The sequence below is a fragment of the Mauremys reevesii genome, linkage group 2, assembly GCF_016161935.1.
Source record: "Mauremys reevesii isolate NIE-2019 linkage group 2, ASM1616193v1, whole genome shotgun sequence".
Lineage (NCBI taxonomy): Eukaryota > Metazoa > Chordata > Testudines > Geoemydidae > Mauremys > Mauremys reevesii.
In genome coordinates, this window is record NC_052624.1 from 243,112,058 (window position 1) to 243,136,178 (window position 24,121).

The window sequence follows — 24,121 nt, forward strand, 5'->3', positions numbered from 1 at the left end:
GCCCCCCCCCCCCCATGGTTCTTCCTAACTGCAGGGGTTGGAGAGTTACAGACCCCACCATCGGGCCCAGAAGTAGGGTTGCCAACCCACCACAATTGTCCTGTCCCCGCATCTCCAGGAATGAAAGATTAATCTTTAATTAAAGATTGTGTCATGTGATGAAACCTCCAGGAATATGTGCAACCAAAATTGGCAACCCTACAAGAAGTGTAGCTTGGGGGGCATCTCTGGCTGTGCAGTAACTGTTCCACTTCTTCCACACAACTCCAGGAAGGATTTTGTATGTTACTGGATATTTTGAAAAGAGTTTAATGATATACAGCTGAGAGACACTTTCAGCTGAAGCACTGGCCCACATTTTTAGTGCATGTTAGGTACTAAATCTCTGCCTAGGTGGAAAGATGAGCTGTGTTGCAGAGGTTGTTTTGCCATATTTATGCTACCCAGCTTCATACCTACAAATCGCTGCTGGTGCATCATTGCTGATAGTAGCAAGAGGGAAGATATAGGGTGGAAGTGGGTTCAGGCATCAGCATCCACTGGGAGCTGCACCGGTGAGGAATTTCTTCAATTAATGTTGCAAGCATAGACAGAGCCATAGGAGATGGAAGAATGCTGCTTTTATAATCTGATAATCAAAGAGTCTTGTGGCACCTTATAGACTAACAGACGTTTTGGAGCATGAGCTTTCGTGGGTGAATACCCACTTCGTCAGATGCATGCATGCTCATACTCCAAAATGTCTGTTAGTCTATAAGGTGCCACAAGACTCTTTGCTGCTTTTAGAGATCCAGACTAACACGGCTACCCCTCTGATACTTATCAGATTATATAGACCAGTGGCTCTCAAATTTGTGGCCTAATCAGCACAGAAATGCAGCCCATGTGACATCTTCAGGGCCATACAGGTAGTATTAGATGCGGCCCATGTAACACATTGTGTGCCGCATATGGGCCCACAGTGGTAAATAGATTGAGAACCACTGATATAGACATGCACATGCATTCGAGAATGAAGAATTAGACTATGGTCTGAAGGACAGTGAAATCAAAGTACAGATTACTGTCAACTTCTCACAACTCGTGGTTGTCCAGTGTTTTCATCTTTCGGACCAAAAAAACTGATCAAGGTATAATAAAGCTAACACTTCTTTGCTTCCGTGTGTTGATTAGGAAAGAATCTTAAATACTATATATAAACAGGGCCAGTACAAGGATATTTTGTGCCCTAGGAGAAACTTCCACCTTGTGCCCCCCACCCCCACTTTTTAAACTTTCAAAAATGAATACTGCAAAATGTGGCATTGTTCATTAGAATTAATACACATTTGGCTTGAAAATTTATTAATTTCATTATTTAGTCTACATATTTAATGAAAATAAATGAATAACCTGACAGGGTGTGGGGCTGGCTGGCTTTGGGCAGGGGTGTGTGGCAGGGGTTGGCTGGAGATGGGGTGTGGGGCTAGCTGGCTTCGGGCAGGGGGGTGCGGGAGGGGTTGGCTGGAGACAGGGTGTGGGGCTAGCTGGTTTCAGGCAGGGGGGTGCAGCAGGTGCTGGCTGGAGATAGGGGGTGTGGGGCTGGCTTCAGGCAGGGAGGTGTGGCAGGGGCTGGCTGGAGATGGGAGTGTGGGGCTAGCTGGCTTCAGGCAGGGGGGTGCATCAGGGTCTGGCTGGAGATGGGGTGTGGGGCTGGCTTCAGGCAGAGGGGTGCGGCAGGGGTTGGCTGGAGATGGGGTGTGGAGCTAGCTGATTTGGGGCAGGGGGTGCGGCAAGGGTTGGCTGGAGATGGGGTGTGGGGCTGGCTGGAGGTGTGGGGCAGGCTGGCTTCGAGCAGGGGGCTGCGGCAGGGGTGTGGGGCTGGCTTCGGGGAGGGCAGGGGGTGCAGCAGGGCTGGCTGCGGGCAAGGTGGCGGGTACCAGGGCCGTCCCTAGATATTCTGGGGCCCTACACAGCCCCCCCGCGGGGTGTGTGTGGTGCCCCAGGCCTCCTCGGGGGAGGGTGGGAGTGGGGGGGGGGTGCCAGGCTTCTGTGGGGAGTCAAGGCTTGCTTGGAGGGCAGGGGGGAACCCCCCCCCCCAGCACTCACCAGCAGCGCGGCTGGATCTGGGTCTCTGTGAGTGCAGGCCTGGCCCTACTGCAGAGCTCAGGGGAGCAGGGGCGGGGACCCTGGGGCAGAGCCTGAGAAGCAGGGAACAGCACAGCGCCCCCGGCGGCCGGAGGAGGAATGACATCACTTCCCAGCCGGATGGAGCTGATCAAAGCCGCAACACCCCCTCGCACAGCAGCGGGAAAAGGGTTACATGTTTAGCTGGCACCAGGTGAGCATCCCAGACATTTTGGGCACTGCTTTTTGGTGCCCTCAAAGCTTGGTGTCCTAGGCGGCCGCCTAGTTTGCCTAGTGGTTGCACCGGCCCTGTATATAAAACATTACCCAAAGTTAATATGAAAGACCAGTAAAGCCCAGTTTTAAAGATATGCTCTTTTTAAGGATTGGGTTGTAAATCAGGTATGTGTTGACTTGCATCACAATTGTGTTTGAATTGACTGAGTTTCCATAGCAGCCTGTCAGATACATATGTGACTAAAAACTAAGTGTACTTAGAGTTGCAGGCTCCCAGCTAGATGTATTGAAATAATTTTGAAAACATTTTATTAATTCAGATATACACTCATACATAATTATGGAGATTATGGAAGAGGAGGACATGCATCAGGGCCCCCAGGGTGCCCTGGGTGATCGCTACTTCCCACCACCCAACACAGATGTAATAAGGTTGAGTAGTGTCCGCAAAAGAGAAATTAAAACAACTAATTATTCCTCAAAGAAGGTTTTTTAATGTTTTACGGCTATAAAGGCAACACAGACAGAATAGGAAAAGAAAAATTAAGGACCAGCACTGAATAAGATCAATATAGATAACAGGTTATGCTGAAGACAGGCACAGCGACTTGCAAAGCTATTATCACTCATTAACTATTAACTTTACATGCACTGTGTCTGTTCCCAGTAAGCACAAGAACATATGCAGTTATTATATATTGATTAACTTTTTACTACTACCATTCCTAAACAATTTTCTACTATTATTAAACTTTTTACTAATATCCTTAATCCTATAGTATCGATACAAATTTAAGATTAACTGGCTCGAGCACAACCAGACTTCTTAACTCCAAAACCTTACCCTGCATTTTTCTGAGAATATGTTACCCTTCAGTCAACCGCTTTCCGCACTGGCCAGGCACAGATAGTCAGTGAAGTGCAAGTCTCTTTGGTTCAGGGTGTGTCTGTGAGCCCAATCAAAGAGAGATCTCTTTTAGGTCAATACACACATACACACCCCTGCGTCTTTGCACCTTTTTATACATTTGTGGTCTGTGTTTTAAAGCATGTCAACCAATTAAGGTGGCCAAATGTTTTAGTGTGGTAGTTTGCGGTTGTTTTGATCTTATGAACTGGGCACCTGTGCCCAGCTCATCTTTTCTTTATGCAGTTTGTTGTCCTAATTGTGGTCAATTTGCTAGACTCAAAAACATTCGAGTCAGCCTAAAAAAGTATCTTGTTGCAGTGCATAGTAACCACAAGTCCGTATCTAATTTCACAGAGCTTCCTTTTTGCTCAGTCTTATTCTATAAAGCTTCCTAGCTAGGTGTTGCTTATGCTTGTAGGATTTTATTGCGCTCGCTCTTTGCGGCTCCTATAAGTTTTAGGCCTAACACTGACAATACTGTTGTTCATTTTAAGCTTGACAATACTCTTGTTCAAATTATTCACAATAATTAGGAAAATGTACAATAGATGATTATGCATCCATTTATACAGAAAAATCATACAGATTTTTAAAAAACTATATCTGTAAGAAACTTTAAACCAATTAGTACAACATGTAATAGTAGAATACAGTTAAGTAATGTATTGAAACACTTTCTACTCTGAAGGAGACTCTGAGACATTTATCACCTTGGCATTAGATATTATATAGAAGTACCAGCTGGTGTAAATCCATTTCAATGGAGCTATGATGACTTATATTTACACCAACTGAATATCCAGTCCAAAAAGAGTAAATGAGCAAGATCCTGAAAACTTATAAGTAAATTAAAGTATCAGAGGGGTAGCCGTGTTAGTCTGGATCTGTAAAAGCAGCAAAGACGAAGTGGGTATTCACCCAGAAAGCTCATGCTCCAAAACGTCTGTTAGTCTATAAAGTAAATTAAAAATGAGGCCAGATTCTCAGTCCAGCTGCTGCTGCTGCTTTGAGCTGCTCCAGAAGTGCAAAACAACCCTCAATTCAGCTTAAAGTGTCACTTGAGGTTCTTCCTGCAAATGGAAATCCTCAGGTGCCTTCAAGCCATTGTAGTTACTCTTATGCCATCTCTTAGCACTAGGGGCATGGCTGGGGTATCCCTATATCCCAGCACTCCCAGAACAGCTCCTTGGAGCCACAGGTAGCTGGTGGAATACAGACCACTCAGCAGGGGTGCTGGAACTAGGTGTACTGAGAATGCGACCACACCCCCTGGCTTGAAGTGGTTTTTAATCATATACACAGTTTTGTTCAATGGCTTTCAGCACCCCACACTATAAAATTGTTCCAATGCCACTGGCACCCAGTGTAATGTTCAGCAGATATGAAATCATCCTCTTCATTACTCCAGAGCACTGGACAAGCCCTGGCAGCCCCAGGATAAAAGTAGATATAACTGATGCTTAAGTTTACTTTTGTACTACAGTCCTGAACTGCACTAAGCACAAGTTGGATGCACCTCAGGATGTTAGCCATGGTATTGTTTGAATTACCCTTACTCCCAATTCAGAATATGAATATTATAACAACAGAATAACTGATGCAGTTCTTGAGAGCACTGATGTTTGCAAATGCTACTTTTTTAGAGGTTTAGCTTTAGCAGTGAATTATAGATGCCATGAAATAACACACAAAGAGCAGAGCAAGTTCAATAGATAACTGCCTCAACAAATGTGTTAGTGGGGTTGTTTAGATACAGATGCTTATCTGTTTAGCAATCAATAAAGTCACTAGTAACAGCAGACATAAATATCTAGCATGTTCAAGTGAACTTTTGGAATAAAAGGATTAGAAATACCGAACTGTCAACACCCCTTTACAATCATATTTTCACCTGCTCATACAGTATACATTTATATCTTCTTGGAAAAATACTTTGCTAGGCTTCAAGAAACTCCCAACCTCTGGTATCTTGGCATCAGTTATAATTTGTTATATAAAATCAAATTGTCCCCTTTTAAAATATACTTCTCTAAGTTGCACATACACAAATAGATTGTATTTCCTATCTATTTGTCCACTAATGGTGTATCTGTAGTAGTGTTGTATGTTGGAGTTTAGTTTTTAATGATACTTTTAGTGAGATTTTTTTAAAAGCAGCATTTAATCCATATACTGGTTAATCCCAAAAATCAAGGATTTTGATTTAGCAGCACGTTCAGTTTTGTCAAGCAGATGTGAAGTCAGCCTCAACCCATCGCAGAGGCAGAACTCTTTATCTAGGTAACAATCTCTTGTAAACAGTATGTAAATATATAATGGGCCAGTTTCTGATCTCAGTTATATCAGAGTAAGATCAGAAAGTACCTCAGTGTGTCTATCTTTAATACATTTTCTTGTTATTAAATTCTTCACTTAGAAAAGTGTAAGTAGCCTTTTTATCTCTATCATTCAGTATCTGAGATGGCTTTTCACATAGCAAGAGAAAACCTGCCCCAAGGTAATTAAGGTTATTATTCATTTAAACTTAATGAGTTTGCTAGAAGCTGATCAGTGTCTCCATACTGAGCAGTCTGTGCAACTAAAACTCCAGATGTATGACAGTTTGGACCTTTTAGAAGAAATATTCACAAACAGTCCACCTTACTTGGATCAATAAAGCTAGGGTGGTATTTGATAAAAGCCCTGGGACCATGTTTAAATAATTTCCTTACTTTGAGACTGACATATTGGGAAATGAATATAAAGTTAATTTGACCCCCCAAAAAATTTATTTTAAAACTGAAGTCATTTACTAGATCTGATTTATTTAAATAATATTATTAATCATTTTACAAGAACCTAGGAGTAAATTAGGAAAAGAATTCAGGCCCTGATCTTCCAAAGACTCAATCGCATGCTAATCTTAACCTATCTCAGTAATCACTCACACACTGATGTGCTGGCAGTAGCACACTTTGCTAAATTCTATATCAGCTGTAGTTTATACAGCCAAAAGATTCTAAGGGATACAGTGGATAATTTAATATTGCCTTGCCAAGCAAATTGAAACAAATTGTTCCAGATATTGACATGCTCAGGCAAAGAGGCCCGGTATTTTTATTGCTACACTTAACTGTTCTTGTTTCCTTCTGTTCAAATCTTTCTACTTGGTCTGATCTGAAGGGTTTGGTTGTTTTTTTTAAAACACTCTCTGTGCCATTGCTTCTCAATTCCATCTATCAACTTCAAGCTTCTCCAGATTCCATAGAGCTATAGTGAATCTCTCAAATGTCTTCCTCTCCAAATTTATTAATAGTTATACTTTGCATCTTCAAAATGCTATACAAGTGTTATGTATTTGGATTTATTGCACCTATCAGTTATTTCTAGGCACTTGTGATTTTAAAAATTATATTAAATACATTTGAGGCTCTTCCCCAGCCGTAAAATCAAAATAGCCACTTCACAAATCCAGTTAGCCACCACAGAGTATAAACACACCTGCCACATGTCAAAAATATCTGGGAAGATCTTCTCAGCCATAAAATATACTCCTTTCCCAAATATTACCTCATAATAATGCCCATTGACATCACTTCCCAGGAAGAGCCTGGGAGAACAGATAACTCTTGTAGTGTGCATCAAATCCAGGTTCTGGAGAACTGAGAGGTAAAGTGAGTTTCAGAGCCAAGGTGTAACGGGGTGGCTACCCGCTCCTGCCCTTTGGGGCTTTAAAACAGCCCTGGGAAAGGGCTTTTGGCTGGGCTGATTGGGGAAGTGGCTGCAGCTGGGGCCACGCCCCAAACAGAGCTACAGGGCCTTATAAGTAGGCCAGGGAGGCCAGAATGAAAACAGTCTCTCTCTGTTTTTAGAGGGAGATGGGCCTGGCTGCAGGGAACTGAGATAAGGTACCTAGGGTGAAGCAGGGCTGGGGAAAGGCTGAGAAGCTGGGGAGGCTCCAACCTGGAAAGCCCCAGGCTGTGGCCTAGCAAAGGGTACTGGGGGCTTCAGGGGGCAACCTAGGGGTAGGCAAAAGCAGCAGGTCCAAACCCCCTTTGCCAGTGATGAGTACTGGATACTGCAGTCTGCCCCAGCGAACAGGGGATAGATAGAGACTGGGCAGTAGCCACTACTGAGGCAAAGTGGGGATAGTAGGGTGGGGGTTCCCCTGGGATGGGGAAACCCAGTTAAGAGTTAAAGGGGCAATGGGGTCCTGGGAGGGACACAGAGCCAGTACTGATGGATAGGTGGATCACCGGCCTGCAGAGGGTGCTCCTGGCTGGAACAGAGCTAATTCCCCAGAGCAACCAGTAGGAGGCGCTGCAGGGGTGAGTCCGACCCTGTTACCCAAGGTTTTCTCAAATAGCCAGAGGTCCCATCAATGGGAGCTAGGTGCCTAAATATCTTTGAGGATCTGGACCATACATCATTTGGAGCCAAGTGGTCAAAACAAGCACCTTAAATTTTACCCACAAGTCAACTGGCAGCTAGATTAAGGAATCCTCATACCACCCTGGTGGAGAGGGTCGCATATTATTATCCCCATTTTACAGATAAGCAGACTGAGGCAGAAAAGTTAAGTAATTTGTCCAAGGCCAGAGATGGAATCAGTATCAAAGCTGATATTAGAAATCAGAATTTTTTTCAATCCCACTCCTCAGACTGCACCTCTTTCTTGAGATCCACATTTCTCTTAAAACAGGCTCACAAATATTTTTCTTTACTAGTTAGTGTGTTCATCAGATAAGTTTCCCCAAATATTCTTTAAAATCACTGTTTCATCAAAAACAGTTACTATTTCATCATAAAATCATATGTATTATTAATTTACTCACTAGCTTTGCATCTTTATGAAGACATCAGCCTTCAGCAATATGTATTATGCTTCTGGTATTTTTAGTATAATCATTAATTCCTATTATTTAATATCTAAATTGGGGCAATGGGGGTTGCCTATATTTTTCTTTCTGCTGTCTCTCCTTTCTCCTTCCTAGAGCTCTGCCTATAAACAGAGTGGAATGCATATAGCTCACTTCTCTTTAGTGCTTTGAGAACTTACATTAGTTCCTCCCGTTACAGTCTTTGAACTAACTGATCTCTTTGACATAACCTCTCTCTCAACAGCTGTTGCTGCTCTATCACTTTACCATCAGCTGGGAAAACAGGCAAAAATCTTTCTCAAGGACCAGTGCAGCTGCTGTTCTATTACTGAAACAGTGGATTTTTTAAATATCTCACTGGAAACTTAGCATTTGAATTCAATGAGGCATCAGATCTCACTTGTCCTTTTATCCTGACCGAGCTCCAGAATTTAAAATAATCAATTTTTACAAAAGATCTGCTTAAGAATAACTTATGCCCTGGCACTGATGGCTCTACTGGTGATTTAATTAATTGTCACATGACAGAAAGCCATGTGTTAGGAGCTAACATGCCATACTCTCTCAATCTCTCAAAGGAGGTTTAGCATAAACATTATTAGTGGCAAATCCTAAAGTGAGGGATGTTCTGTGAACTCAGCTAAGCTGGAAGAAAGGAAGAAAGAATACAAATTGAAGTGGGGTGGGGGGGAATGGCTTCTTCCTGAAGGGGTGAAGGAAAACCGCAGCATGCAATTTCATGTGGCCTCCCTTATTTGAGTCATCCTTTTCAGAAAGCAGTAAGCTAGTTGTTCCTTTGTGGCTGAAGGGTAGGCCTGTGCCACAATTCTTAGGAGCCTCATGCAAAATGAATAAAAACCAAATGTATTAGTTCAAAAACCTACCACTGATTTACTGTGCTTTTAAAACAAAACAAAACCAGATTCTTATCTTGTTGTCAGTGTCACTGATGTAGCTGTGTTGACATCAGTGGACTTCCTCCTGATTTACACAGGTGTCAATGAGTTCAGAATCAGACCTATGATGCTCAGAAAGCTATTCTTAGCATTTCTATCTGTTGCCATAATTTTCTACAAAAATATATTACTTTAAAATGTAATGAATTATAGTGCCCTGCAACAGGGAGATGGGGCCATCCTGGCTGTGCCTAGGGCTTTGGGTTGTCTTAATTCAGCTTTTGTATCTTTGTGCCACATAAAAGGTCCAAGTTATCTCCTTCATGGAAAAAAAGTAATGAATTTGGGATATTGTGTGTGTCAACCCCTTTTGGGTGTGACAGATGAAGCAGTATCAGTTTTTATACTAGCCAGAATTTCTTTATTGCTTCCATCAACTCGTTGGCCTGGCTTCCTATGTCATGTGTTAGTGGCTTCCAGAAAATGCAGCAGTATTGGTATTTCAGGCCTTTGACTGGCATTCTAAGCTTCACCTCTTACATTAGTAATGAGCTTTCTGTGCTGGGTCCTGGGGAAATGCAGCTGCTTTTGTTCCGCTGGACCCATAAATGTTTGCTGCCAACTGGTAACATAAAGGAAGGCCTCATTATTAGAAATGCTCTCCAGTTTTGAACAGGGCTGCCCAGAGGATTCAGGGGGCCTGGGGCAAAGCAATTTTAGGGGACCCTTCCATAAAAAAAAGTTGCAATACTATAGAATACTATATTCTCATGGGGGTCCCTGTGGGGCCTGGGGCAAATTGCCCCACTTGCCCCCCACCCCGTGGGTGGCCCTGGTTTTGAAGGAGCAATTTTGAGCCTGCAAAGTAGAATGTGTTTCTGAAATTGGGGCCCAAAGTGTCTGTTCCTCATAAATTAACCAAGTTATTTTCCTTACTAGAACATAAATTGACTTTATCAAAGTTCTAAACGATTTCTGATAAGGGCCAGGGTTCCAGATTTGAATTTCTGAGTTATTTTTAAGGTAATCGTTAGACACACATACACACAGGGACAGTGTAGATACAATGGAGTGACAATAGTCACTCAGTAATTCAGACTGAAAATAACTTTCCATTATATGACTGATTTTCAGTGTAATCAGAATTTCAAATAAAAGATGTTATGTATATAAACAAAATGTATTGATATGTATAAGTATTTGTAGGTTGACCTCTGACTTTTGGTTATTGATAAGGTTGCGAGTCTGTCACAGAGGTCACGGAAGTCATGGATTCTGTGACTTTTCGGGACCTCCGGGACTTCTGCAGCAACCAGTGCGGCTGGCTTCGGAGCTGCCTGAGCAGCTCGGGCAGTCCCTGGGCCAGCCGCACTATCTGCTGTTGGAGCAGTCTCAGGCCGCCATGCCACCCAGCAGAAGCAGGGGTCCCGGGCCGCCGTCGCCCGGCCGCCCCTCCCCAGCACTGGTGAGGGTTCCAGGCCATTTGCTGCCGCCTGCCCCCCCACAGAGTACCCGTGTCACCCCCAGGCCCCATACCATCCCCCACAGCACTCACTGAGCCCCCAGGCCACACACACACAGTACCCATGGTGCCCCCGGACCTCCCCCCAGAGCACCCGTGTGCCCCCAGGCTGCCCTCACCGGCACCCAAGATTTAGTCAGGGGTATATACTACAAGTCATGGACAGGTCACAGGCCATGAATTTTTGTTTACTGCCCATAACCTGTCCATGACTTTTACTAAAAATACCTGTGACTAAAATGTAGCCTTAGTTATTGATAATGTTATGTAAGTAGCATAGTATACTCTGAATGTATGTTTGCATTCAAGTTGTATAATGTGATATGTTCCTATCTATGGTAAGTAGACAGTTTAATTTGGTCAAATATAAATATAATGAAATAAATATAGAAAATTTACCAGTGTTGTCTCCTAGTATAAAAAACTGGTTGCCACCACAGAACCAAAAAAGAATATCCTGTTTATATTTGAGTTTTCCCATGTAAGTATGGGTTTTCCCTTTGATATTTTAAATTAAAGAGCAGAGAAACTCATTCATTCATTAATTATCATCCTTAAGTATTTTTAAAGTTACAGTTCTTTCAATATGGCATATAATTTTGCATATTAATTATACAGAAAGCAAGAGATACAGAAATACTCAAAATAGGGTTTTTGTGCAAAAATTCTTTATGAAAGAATTAAGATTAAAAGCGTGTCAGTGGAACCTACTGTTGGTGTCACTAGGCATGACTCTAGGTAACTCAGGAGGGTGGAAAACCATAAGTGTCAATAAAGCCTTCTGTAGTAGGCCTGAATGAACTAAAGTCACTCCATGTCTGACCAAAGCGCTTCCATGTTTATGTTGAACTCTAATCGATCTAACAGGCCAGTAACCGAGAATGGAATGTATAGCAGCTAGTTATCAGTGCAACACTGATACCAGGAGGAAATAATAAGGCCAGCTTGCACCTGGCTGGGGGGGGAGGGAGGGAGGCAGAATAACAGTGAGACAAGATAACTGTTCACAGAAGAGTTACTAACGAGCTAAAGTGGTTTTTGCCAAGTATGACTTAACTGCTTAATGTAATTGCTATTGCAAAGTGTATTTGCTACATGGGAATAGACAGGAGGGGGAAGAAGGGGTGGGTAAGGGTGAGGAGTGTGGGGGGTAATGGGGAATGCTTAGCTGAAATCATGTATAAGAAGAGAAAAACGGCTTGTATCGGTGTGCAGGATTTGAGATTGCTATGTCTCCCTTGCACCTTATTTGGGCTCAAATAAACTTGGTTTGCTTCTCCACCCTGGTGTGTTAATTAGTGCGGCGCACACCGGGCAACGAACCCCTGTTGCTGTCCTCGGGCCTCTGTGGCGACAACAGTTTTGGCGTCCCTGGGTGGGCTCGAGGCAAAATTGTGCCTTGCCTGGACTTCTCCAATGGTGGCGGACGATGGTCACAGCCGACGCCCAGCGCGCACCAGTGCCTTTACCGGGGGCCTCGGCAGAGACGCGTCAGGCCTACCTTGGAAGACACAATGGTGCAACGCGCTTGAGTAGTGGAGAAGCTGTTGTGGGCGACGGTGAGGAACCGGTCCTGTGGATAAGGTAGGAACAGTCCAGTGGTGTGGACTTTTGCCTGAGGCTGGGGACGCCCAGCCGTTGTAATTCCCACTAGACGAGAGAGCATCCTATAGTGGGTCAAGGGCAAGCCCGTGGTATGGGGCAGGAACAGAGTACAGGCAGGGCACGGTGTACACCCTTAGAATGCATTCTGACGAATTGGAAAGTGTTTGAATCAGATCCATTGACTAAAAGCAAACTGAAAAGGTTCTGTACAGTTGACTGGCCTCAGTATCAGCTAGAGAGCCAGGAAAGGTGGCCACCGGAAGGATCACTTAATTACAACACGATCCTTCAATTACTCCTGTTTTGTCAGCGAACAGGTAGCTTCTGAAGCTGTTTGTATGGAGAGCTCTTGTAAAAATCCCCCATCATATGCCCCAGAGCTGCACTGGGAGGAAAACTGTCTGTGGGGATGTCTGTCTCTGTTGGGCTCACGCAATCTGAACTTATTGACTGTGCAGCAAGATAAGATGCATCGTGGTAATAGGAAATAATGGCCTTGGTGTGTGTGTGTATACCAGTGTGAGTGACTGTTACCGGAAGACGCCCAGAGTACCCTGTGAAGCGAAAGCTAGTGATCAGGACTACTCTAACGCAAGCCCGGTAACTAGTGGATCTTTAGGAGATCCGACCCACGGTGGGCTGACTCGGCCTGGCATCGTCCGGCGAGGAAGCTTCCTGGGTCTAGGAGTGTGTGAACCCATCTTCCCTCCCCTCTCCTTTCTGTGTGGGCTACTGACAGTCTGATCATCTCACTGGACGCAATCAGAGTAAGTGGCGCAGTCTCCCAGAGACTAGCCGACGCTCTTTGCTGAAGGGAGGTGTAGGAGAGTCGTGGTCATCCTCGTTAGTCTCTCCTGTGTGAGTGCCCTGTAGGGAGAGATCCTTAGTTTATGTGCCGCTAGCGCGGAGAGGGCACCCTCTGTGTGTGTGTGTGTAAGTGGAAAATGGGGGAGGGACAGTCTAAACATTCCACCTCACCCCCTAAGGGTACCCCGGCATGTTACATGTACGTACATTATGGTCCTAAAACCTGCAGGTATTTAGATAATTGGAATCTTTATATCTAAACAATGCCCATTAGAAGGTACCTTCAATCTAAATAAGATCATACATCTCAGAGGAGCTTTTAATCACCAAAGAAAAGCCTCTGACACAGTGTGAGCAATTTGTCTAGGAACGGGTTAATTTGAAATTCAGCTTGGCTTGGTGAAACTGGAGAAGCCACAGGCTGGAATCTGAACTGGAATCTCTGAAAGAGACACCTCAGGAGATTCCAGGGTGTAAAAGAACAGCCCTCCCAAGAGCAGAAGCATGTTGGAAATTCTGGACAAGCTGTATACAGGATAATCTCCCGTCCACCTATTCCCCTTCTCTGAATGTTATATACAGACGTGAACAGTCTGGATATGTGTGAGTATTAAAGTGGCTTAAGGCTTGGGGCATTCATGTTCTTCCTGAGTGATGTGGGAGCGTTCCCAACACTCTCCATTGTTTTATTATTTTTAATGAAGCTTTAAAATTCAGTTATATGGTGTGTTTTATCTTCCCCCGACGTCCTGCAGTGTCAGCCTGATCACCTGACACGAGGGATTGATTGGTAACAGGAATTTGTCACAGTTTGGTGAGCAATAGAGAATGGGGGAACCCTGCAGAATTTACACCATCTATCTGTTTTACCCTTGTTATTTTATGTTTGCTTTGTTTGGTACTGTTGGTATTATATGTTGAGGATTGTATGATTAAAGGTGTGCCCACTCTCAGCTGCAGTAAGTCTGAGAACTGGAGAGGGGTTTAGCATTCCTCTCTCCACCCTGGTTGATCGGGAAGGGTGGCAGGTGGATCTACCCCAGTTGTAGCAGGACTGGGCAATAAAGTGGTTGGAGAAAAGGGAGGACTCGGATAGTCTTGTGAGTAAAAATGTTTTAGGGAAAAGACCAGAAGGGTGGGGGCTAGTTGAAAAGCCCACCCTCCTAGCTGAACTAGTAGTGGAATAAGTTGGTATCCATGGAAGGGACGATTCAGCAAGAAAAGCAGGATCAGGCCCAGGCGGGCAGGCAACAGACAGAGAGATTGGAGAACAGGTTGGAACAAGTAAGTGATTTAAGGCAGAGTGCAAAGTTAACTCTGTAGTTGCTGGAGGGAACAGCAGTTGAACCTTGTAAAAATGCTAAAGAGAAAAAATTCTTGGTGTCTTTGAAATGTTTGTAAATAAATTCAGGCAAAGAAATTATTAGATTGTAATCATTTGGCTATGAACCATTTAGTTGAATTATCTAGAGAATGTATATAGTGTTATGTAATTGGAATTTTATTAGGCTCTAAGGCACTATAAGTGGTGATGTTTTCTTTCAGTGTTTAAAAGCAAGCCAGAAAGCATCTGTATTAATGCAAGTTATCTAACTGATAAGGTAGAAGCCACTGAAACCTGGGCTGCCTGTGAAACACATACAAGAAAATATGGGGTAATTCCCCTGTTTTGCCTGAAATCATCAAGGGTATTTGTATATTTTAAGCAATGATTGACTGCCCAGAAGGGGTAGACCTCTGTTTTTGTCTTTCAGATAATCAGAGAAAACTGATGCCAGCTGAACAGCATTCACCGTACCATGATTTGCTGGCACAGTAAAAATTATGTTTTGTGTTCTATGTTCTGTCTTGTGGTGTTTGTCTCGTGGCCAGAATTGTTGTGTTTAATATTTTCATGGGATGGTCTGGTTTAAAATCAAGTGGAAGGGTTGGATTGGAATGCAGATACTTGTTTTGTTCAACTTAGAATACAAAGTGTTTGAATACGTCAGGGAAATGTGATATACTAAAGTCTAGTACATTTCCTTAAGAGAAACTTTATTGGCCAAATTTTTTAATTGAAAATTGATATTAAAATTTGCATACTAACAGTCTTTGGAAGCAAGGCCATGAAAAGTTAACCCACTCCCCATATTCTACATGGGATCCTTCTGGCTATCTTAGATTTCTAGCCAGAGGGCTGGGGATGGTGGGAGACTATTGGACTAGAGGTTGTATTGAATAAACTCATCAAAGTGGGTGTGCTTGTCCTGGCTTGTTGTTCCAAAGCTCTGTAATAAGGTTATTTTAGTAGAAGGGTATATGTGGCATACATTAACTAATAAGATTAATGTACTGTATAATGGCAATGTGTATGTGTTCATTGTTAACAAAAGGTGTATAAGTAAAACGTAAAAGTTTCCTTTGTAGGTTAAAAGAAGCCGGGAAAAGGAAAAAGAACAAGTTAACTAAGAAAAAAAAATAGTTAACATGCTCAGTCTAAGGATAAGGCGCTGACTCCGTTCAAGGACACTGCTCACAGCTAAGACTTGGCTAACAACCAAGAAAAGGGGGGCTTGAATATACCCAAGCAACTATAAAAATCTGCAAAGACACTATAATGCAATGTGTTAGGTTTCTTTTCTCACAGGAAAAGAAGCACTACCCGAAGTCCCTAGCAGCCCTGCCACTCCTTGAAACCAGGAGACCGGATCAATGTAAAAGTCCACCAGCGAAAGACTGCTTTGGCTCCATGCTGGAAAGGCCCTTATTGAGTCCTGCTGACTACTGACACCGCTGTGAAGTGCCAAAGACTGACTGGCTGGACCCAGGATTCTCACTGCAAAAAGACCCCTCCACCTCAGAAGAATTCTCCTACTGATGATTAGCCTATTCCTTTTTCTAGTTTCACTGTGCCTTCTGGACAGCAGGGAAAAAGGACAAGGTGACGTGCTGGTTAAACCTCTCCCTTGTCCACGGACAAATCTACTGTGCCTTTGAATTCTTCTAAAAGAAGCAAAACCATTACAGGGTGATGTACTCGTAATCCCTCCCTTGTAGAATGCTGAACTACAGCTGTTTCGGGAAAGGAGAAGAAACACTCATTTCACTGACATTGCCAAAGTCCAGGAATTCCTGACCAGAAAGGACATTGAGAACTGACCCTGGTGAAGAAACCCAAGGAATTATACACTGGCAGGAAGAAACTTGTGGGATCCATGCTTGGGAATGTGGTATTAATTGGATTTTGGGGTTTATTCTACAGGCTGCGCCCTGTGTTTTGGATAAATCCTTCACTATGTATTACCCTCCCTAATTGGATTTTAAATGACATTGCCTTTATCCAGTTTTTAGATCACTTTTACATACCCAGATTGCTCACAAGGGGCTGCCATTAGATTAGCACAACAGAGAACCTGGGTTATTTCCTCTGGAAAAAGAGGAAATTGGGCAGATCCCTGTGGGCTGGGGCCAACAGTGTAGCAGCCATTTGGAATATTCTTAAAGGCCAAGAACATTATAAGAAATTGGGCCAACTAGAAAAGGCCCCTAGCCTTATTTTTGAAGCTCAGCTATCTTAAGTACAGGCTGGAGTTGGTGAGTTACATGTCATTTCCACCCTTAGTTCTATGACCCAGAAGTTACTGACAGAGATGGTATTAAATATCACTGAGGCTGGGAAGGCATTGCAGTGGGATCTAGTATGTTTGGAAATTCAGGATTTCCTGAATGACCAGCTGATGGCCATTTGGAGTGATCTTGAGCATCAGACTTGGCCCCCTGCCCTTACAGACACATCAAGAGTACCATCTGATCTGTGGTCATGAAGACATACTTGGACACTTTCTGGGTGGAAGTGTGTACATTTACAGTGCTCCTTCCAAGCATATGGACCGGTTAGGGTGGGTGTGGGATCCCACATACCGAATCCTGCCGGGTCCATGGGGAGGATGAATGTGGAACTGAATACCCCCTCATTAATAACCCCAGCTCCCTAGAGCTTAATTGCTTTTTGTCCTCAAAGTATGAGAAAACTCAGCCAAAGGTTTGTTGAGTATTCTCAAAGGGGGGAGTTGTTGGTGTCACTAGGCATGACTCTAGGTAACTCAGGAGGGTGGAAAACCATAAGTGTCAATAAAGCCTTCTGTAGTAGGCCTGAATGAACTAAAGTCACTCCATGTCTGACCAAAGCGCTTCCATGTTTATGTTGAACTCTAATCGATCTAGCAGGCCAGTAACAGAGAATGGAATGTATAGCAGCTAGTTATCAGTGCAACACTGATACCAGGAGGAAATAATAAGGCCAGCTTGCACCTGGCTGGGGGGGGAGGGAGGGGGGCAGAATAACAGTGAGACGAGAACTGTTCACAGAAGAGTTACTAACGAGCTAAAGTGGTTTTTGCCAAGTATGACTTAACTGCTTAATGTAATTGCTATTGCAAAGTGTATTTGCTACATGGGAATAGACGGGAGGGGGAAGAAGGGGGGGTAAGGAGGAGGAGTGTGGGGGGTAATGGGGAATGCTTAGCTGAAATCATATATAAGAAGAGAAAAATGGCTTGTATCGGTGTGCAGGATTTGAGATTGCTATGTCTCCCTTGCACCTTATTTGGGCGCAAATAAACTTGGTTTGCTTCTCCACCCTGGTGTGTTAGTGCGGCGCACACCGGGCAACGAACCCCTGTTGCTGTCCTCGGGCCTCTGTGGCGACAACACTACCAAGCACCCAGTAAAATGCATGATATTTTCCATATAATATTCCTTGAGATATAAGAAAACAAGATAAATATCTCATAAGTTTAAAAATTCAGAAAACTAATAGTTAAGGCTATTTAAAGTAGTGTTGTAACTGTGTTGGTCCCAGGATGTTTGAGACAAGGTGGGTGAGTAATATGTTCTACTGCAAGGGTTCTTAACCTTTTTCTTTCTGAGGCCCACCAACATGCTATAAAAACGCCACAGCCCACCTGTGCCACAACAACTGTTTTTCTCCATATAAAAGCCAGGGCCAGTGTTCAGGGGTAGCAAGCAGGGCAGTTGCCTGGGGCACCACACCACAGGGAGCACAGCGAAGCTAAGTTGCTCAGGTTTCAGCTTCAGCCCTAGGTGTTGGGGCTCAGGGCCCCAAGTGTGGAGAAGCTCCATAGAGGCTCAATGAGGCTAAAGCAGTGGTGGGCATCCTGCCGATCAGGGTAATCCACTGGCAGGCCACGAGACAATGTTTATAGTGTGGCCCATGGGCCACAAGTTGTCCACCACTGCGCTAAAGTGTAGCAACCTTACGAAAGGCCATCTAAAATACCCTAAGTCGTTAATTGTTTTAAATGAGAGAGAGAGAGAAAGAGAGTACCCTAAAGGGGACCAATAGTAGCAGCAACAGTCTAATGAAGTGTTATTTACTGTTTGTGACAGATTCATATATTTTTAAGGCCAGAAGGGACAATTATGATTGTCATGGTCTCACCCCCACTTGGAACTGTTGGGCTCCAATGTGGGGACCTGACTTGGTTTCCCTCTAAACTAAAATTCTAGTTTAGATCTAGTAAGCTGCCACCACTCAATTAGATATGTGGATTGAGACACAGTCCTTCCCCAAATCCTAGGGGATTCCAAGAGCCCCAAATCCATGGAGTTCTTACACCCAGGAGAAATAAACCATTCCCCCTGCTTCCTCCCCCCTCCCTTTTCCTAGGAGAGCTACCGGGATCTAACTACAGAGGGATACCTCCCCCTTCTCTTTCCCTGAGAATCCACCCAAGGAAAGACCAAACAAGTTCTTAATAGAAAAGAATTTATTAAAGAATAAAAAGAAAGTAACTTGTCTCTGTAATTCAAGATAGAACCATACAGGGTCTAAACTTATCAATCTTTGGAGAGAATTCCCCCTCCCCCCTTTCTCAGTAAAAGCAATATCAGCAAACAGAAATAAAGAATTTCCTTTAGCAAACACACAATTGCAAATGTAGAAAACAACTCAAAAGACTAATTCGCCTTTCTAATTAATACTCACTATTAATTAGTAGAAACTACTTCAGGAGAACTTGGAGACATGACTGTTCTTTCTTAGATCCAAAAAAGCACTCTTTAACCAAGAACACAGACAAAGGCTTCCCTCCACAGAGATTTGAAAAAATCTTGTCTCTGATTGGTCCTCTGGTCAGGTGGTCATCAGGTACTGCATGTTAACCCTTTACAGGTAAAAGAGACCTTAACCCTGATCTGTTTGTTTATGACAATGATAATCTAGTCTGACCTGTATAACACAGCTCAAGGAATTTCACCCAGTAATTCCTGAAACTGCTTGTGGAGCTAGGGTTTATCTTTCCAGAAGATATCCAGTCATGATTTAAAGATTTCAAGTGATGGAGAATCCACCACACCTCTTGTTAGGTTGTTCTAATAGTTAATTAGCCTCATTGTTAAAAGTGCATGCTTTATTTCCAGTCTGATTTTTTCCAGCTTCAGCTTCCAGCCACTGACTTTTGTTACCCTTTTGTTGGATAGATTAGAGAGCTCTCTACTGTCCGAAATCATCTTCCAATATAGGTACTTATTTTAATTCCTAGTTGTGGAAAAGGAACTATGTTGATTTGAAAGTTGTTTGATATGAGATGCTTTCATAGGATAAATGTTAAGCAAGATTGTATAATGGGGTACGTTGTAGGATGAAGACCAAAAAGAACATACACCTCTGGCTGCATGGAGACACAGAGGATTGGACTCCTGGATGGAAGCTCCACCCAGACTGCCCCTTTGGAACTTTGGGGGATTGAATTTGAGGGATCATCGTGGAGCAGGATCACAGATGGAGTTGGAGATCTAGACTGTGGTCATGAGGGGAAGCACTACTGGTCTCTTATAAGTGTAGGCTGTCCTTATTGGAGTTAGTAGAAGGGTTACTGAACACATCCATTTTGTTTAATCAGGCTAAATAGAAGCTTAGAATGTTCTCAAACCCAGAAGTTAGAGTTTTAATAAAGTGGTGGATTTTGAAGATATCTATGGGGCCTTCCAAACAGAGCTAAGAAAAGCAGCCAAGACTACACAATATTTACAGGCAAGTGTTCTGAGAGGAAAATTAGAGGGGCAAAAAGGCTGTACTAGTGACCGAGATACCACTGTTGAATAAGGTGTGTGCCCAGGAAGGGGCAGGTCGTGATACTAGTGCACATAGTCTTTCAATTTTATCAGACTTATGTAGCACTTTTCCACATTTTTCTCCCACTTCAGCCAGTTAAGATTTTTTTCCAGAATATTTGTGAACAAGATTATTGAGGTTGCTTTATATTTTGGTCCTGAAACAATCAAAGGCAAAATCAACTCCACCTAGACTAAAACCCACACTAGGCCTAGACATCAATAAAACAATATAGAATTCCCTTAAAATATTTGTGGTGGACTTTTAACCAACCAACTGGTATCTAGATGTCCACTCCTTCTCCACACACCCATTTGCCTCCTGCAAGTCTGACAATATTTCTGATGCAACACCTTTGGAGTTAACTTCAGAATTAAACAACTGGTGAAATAATAAAGTTGTCCGATGCTAAATTTTTGCTTTAGTGGCTCCCTGTTGTGGGCAATTCATTGCCAGGCTCCCATTAGTGGGACATACTACAGCAACTCATCAGTGAATTGGCCTCTAGACACCATCTAGGATATAGCGTTCCATCTATTGCACTGAGTTGCACTGAATGGCTCATATTAAGTTTGGGTAACCAGTACAAAGGATTTAGATATAGCCTCTTTCCCCTATTCTTTCCCCTCCATTTCTCTTACCCACACTCTTTAAAATGTAGTAATTTACCTTCACTTCAGCTATTTAGAACCTTACCATATATCTCTGACATCAGACTAAATCATAACAGGGTATCTTAGTCTCTGGATGGGCCATTTGCTTCCATCACCAACCAGGACTTTCCTGTTCCCAGAACTTATGGAATTGGTGAGTCCAAGTGTCTGATTACAAAGTCAGTTATTCAAAATATGTTTGCTACAGGTTTGAGGAGATTTGAGAGAACAAAAAAAAGTATATCCAGAAAATAGCTACAGTAAACAGTAATTGAAGAATGGGTCTGATTCACCACAGCATTACTCCACTCTTACGCCAGTGTAACCTCTGAAATCAGCAGAAAACTGGAGAAAACACACTGAGTAATTAGGCCCACTATTCCTCCAGTTTAAAAGAAGATCAATTGCTTCAACAACCTAGATTTAACAAATCATTTTAATTTCCTGTGACTAAAGCTGACTTGAAGTGAAGGTGGCAATTATGTTTCTCTGCTGTGTAAGTGGCCACTGCATTAGAATTCCTAGTTATAGGTTCTTCTGAAAGAACATTAGGGACTTCATCTAGTTTGCCATATCTAAGTGCATTAAAGATTACGCAGATGCACTGCTCAGGAGAGCTCTTTATTTAGAGGGAAAATAAGTTACAACAAGTAGTAGGGTGGGTTTTTTTGTGGTGGTGGTGTTTTTGTTTGTTTGTTAGTTTTAATTTTACATTACTGAAATTTGATTCTGCTCACCTTCTCCCTGACTGGAAAAAGTGCAGGATCTGAATAGGAACAGATGGATTGATCAGATGAAGAGTATAATTGAGACAGATTTTTTAGTTCACTGTAAAACAAAAAACATAATTTAGGTTGACCCCAAAAAGGAATCTTCTGAAATGTTCTGTGAATCAAAAAATTGGAAAAAAAATCATTTGGTCAAAGAAAATGTTTCGTTCGACCTAAAATGGAAATGTTTCAAGTTCAAGCTCTTTTCCTTTTAAATTTAAAATTATATATATTAAATATAATTTTGAAATGAAAAGTCACTTCAAATTGAAAAGTCAAAATGTTTAGTTTAAAAAATGTCAAAACAAAATGCTTTGTCTTTTTTGACTTTTTAAAGGCTTTATCCTATCAAACAGTGTGCCAAAATCAACCCAAATTCACTAAATGTTTTGGTTGATGCGAATCTGCATTTTTCACAGAAAAAAAGTTTGTCAAAAAATGTTGCTCAGCTCTAGGCAGAAAGGTCTTAAACGTACTATGACCCAAACAGCACCCCAATGCAAGAGGGCAAGGCGTTCACTGGTATATGGTAGGGAGTTTCAGCTAGCCTGACCAGTTCAGTGTACCCCAACCTCACAAATGCCATAACCCGTATCTAAAATGGTGTTATGTAAGATATCAATAGAAAGCTAATAACATACTGATCATTACTATTATTGTGTGGTGTATGTACAGAGGACTAATTCAAAATGTCAAACATATTGGGAATTATGTTCTTAGGTGTGTCTGCCAGGCAGGGCTGAAATTACCCCACCCTAGAGAAAGGAATGTGGTTCTGCCACCTTGTTAGTACTTCCAAGATAAATTAAGAACCAAAGGGAATGCATTTACATAAAAGGCAAACAAAAAAATCAAGCTAACAAGGGGAGGAGAGCAGGGGCAGCTCTAGCCATTTTGCTGCCCCAAGCACGGCGGCACGCCGCGGGGGGCGCTCTGCTGGTCGCCGGTCCCACGGCTGCTCCACCGAACCCGCGGGACCAGCGGACCCTCCTCAGGGACGCCTGCAGGAGGTCCACCGGAGCCACCTGCCGCCCTCCCAGGGACCGGCAGAGCGCCCCCCCCCCCCGCGGCATGCCGCCCCAAGCACGCGCTTGGCGTGCTGGGGCCTGGAGCCGCCCCTGGAGGAGAGAACCACTCAGCATCAAGGCAGGGGGAGGAGATTGCAGGAACAGATCAATCTTCATTTTAGCAAACACGGGGAGGGAAGAAACCAGCATGGACCTTCCTTTACCACAGGTCTCCTTCCTCACAGCTTGGATTAACTTTACTTTGGGGATGTAACCTTCAGAAGAATCCATTTCAAAGGTTCATTGCATATAAAAAAGAGGGGCAAAGAACCCCAGGTTAGTGTTCACCTAAGAAGACAAAGGAACCAAGCACTTTGGACTTTGTGGGAGATCCTGACCAGAGGGGTTGGTCGGCCTCTTGCTGGAAGGTAGCATGGTAAGAATCTTAGCTTGAACCAAGATTGTAGTTATGTTAAATATCAGTCTCTAGAAAGTGTTTTTCACTTTTATTTGCTTGTAACCATGTCTTACTATACCCTTTACACTTGAACTCACTTAAAATCCTAATTCCTGTTGTTAATAAACTTATTTTACTTTTAATCTAAACCAATCAAGTGCTGTGCTTGAACTGAAGTGATTGTTAACTCCAGTTAAAGTGATACGCTGTGCATTTTGTTTCTTTAGAGTAGCAAATGAACCTTCTTATTCCTCTGAATGGTCCAGGGCAGGACTGGACATTACAGAGCACAACGTTTGGGGAAAATTCAGGACTGGAGGCTGTTGGGGGTCTTACCAGGTGTAACCAGAAAGCTGGTGGAAATCAGAGTGTGACTGAGTCAGAGGGCATGCTTGTATGCTGGCTGGGAGCATTCATACAAGAGATTTGTAGTAGCATAGCATTTTAAGGCACCCAGGGCTACAAGGCAGGTGATGATACCATCCCTCACTGGTTTGGATTGCATCCTGAAATGTGGCAGCTACTGACTGGGAAAAGATGCAAGAAGGCAAAGAAGAGCCTTTGCAAGAAGCAAGTTCTGAAGAGAAGGGTTTTAGTTTTTCTATTGATCTTTTCAATAGGATGTGACACCTTTCAGGTTTACTTTGATCTGCATAGTTTTGATTAGTTTGTATTCATGGAGTAAGAGACATATCTTCCTGTATAACAGTGAAGCAGCTGTGCATTTGCAAATCCTATAGAGAAGTATGCAATGTGTGTTAAATCCAAAGAATTATTAAGGCAGTGGATTTGTTTATATAACTTGCATTTTCTTCTGTGAGTGTATAAGTAGCTGTGTTTATTGGGTACAATCTGGGGCAGATCAGGTGTGGGGAGATTAGGGCAGGTGCTCAAAGTTTCGCACTTATTTAGCCATCTCTTATGTCATGTACATCTTGTTGCAGGGCTGCTACTAGCAGGTCAGGCTTCTGTACCAGATATGGATACAGAACTTCCATGTCAGAGATACACACCATATGCGTTCATTGTAACATCCTTTAATGCACTGTCAGGTGTGGCTGAGGTTAGCATAAATAAGGTTTGTTACACACAGTGCCACCTTGTCACTGAATAATATAATACAAGTTAGCATTCCATCACCCCCTTCTACACCTTATGTAGTCATTTACACCACC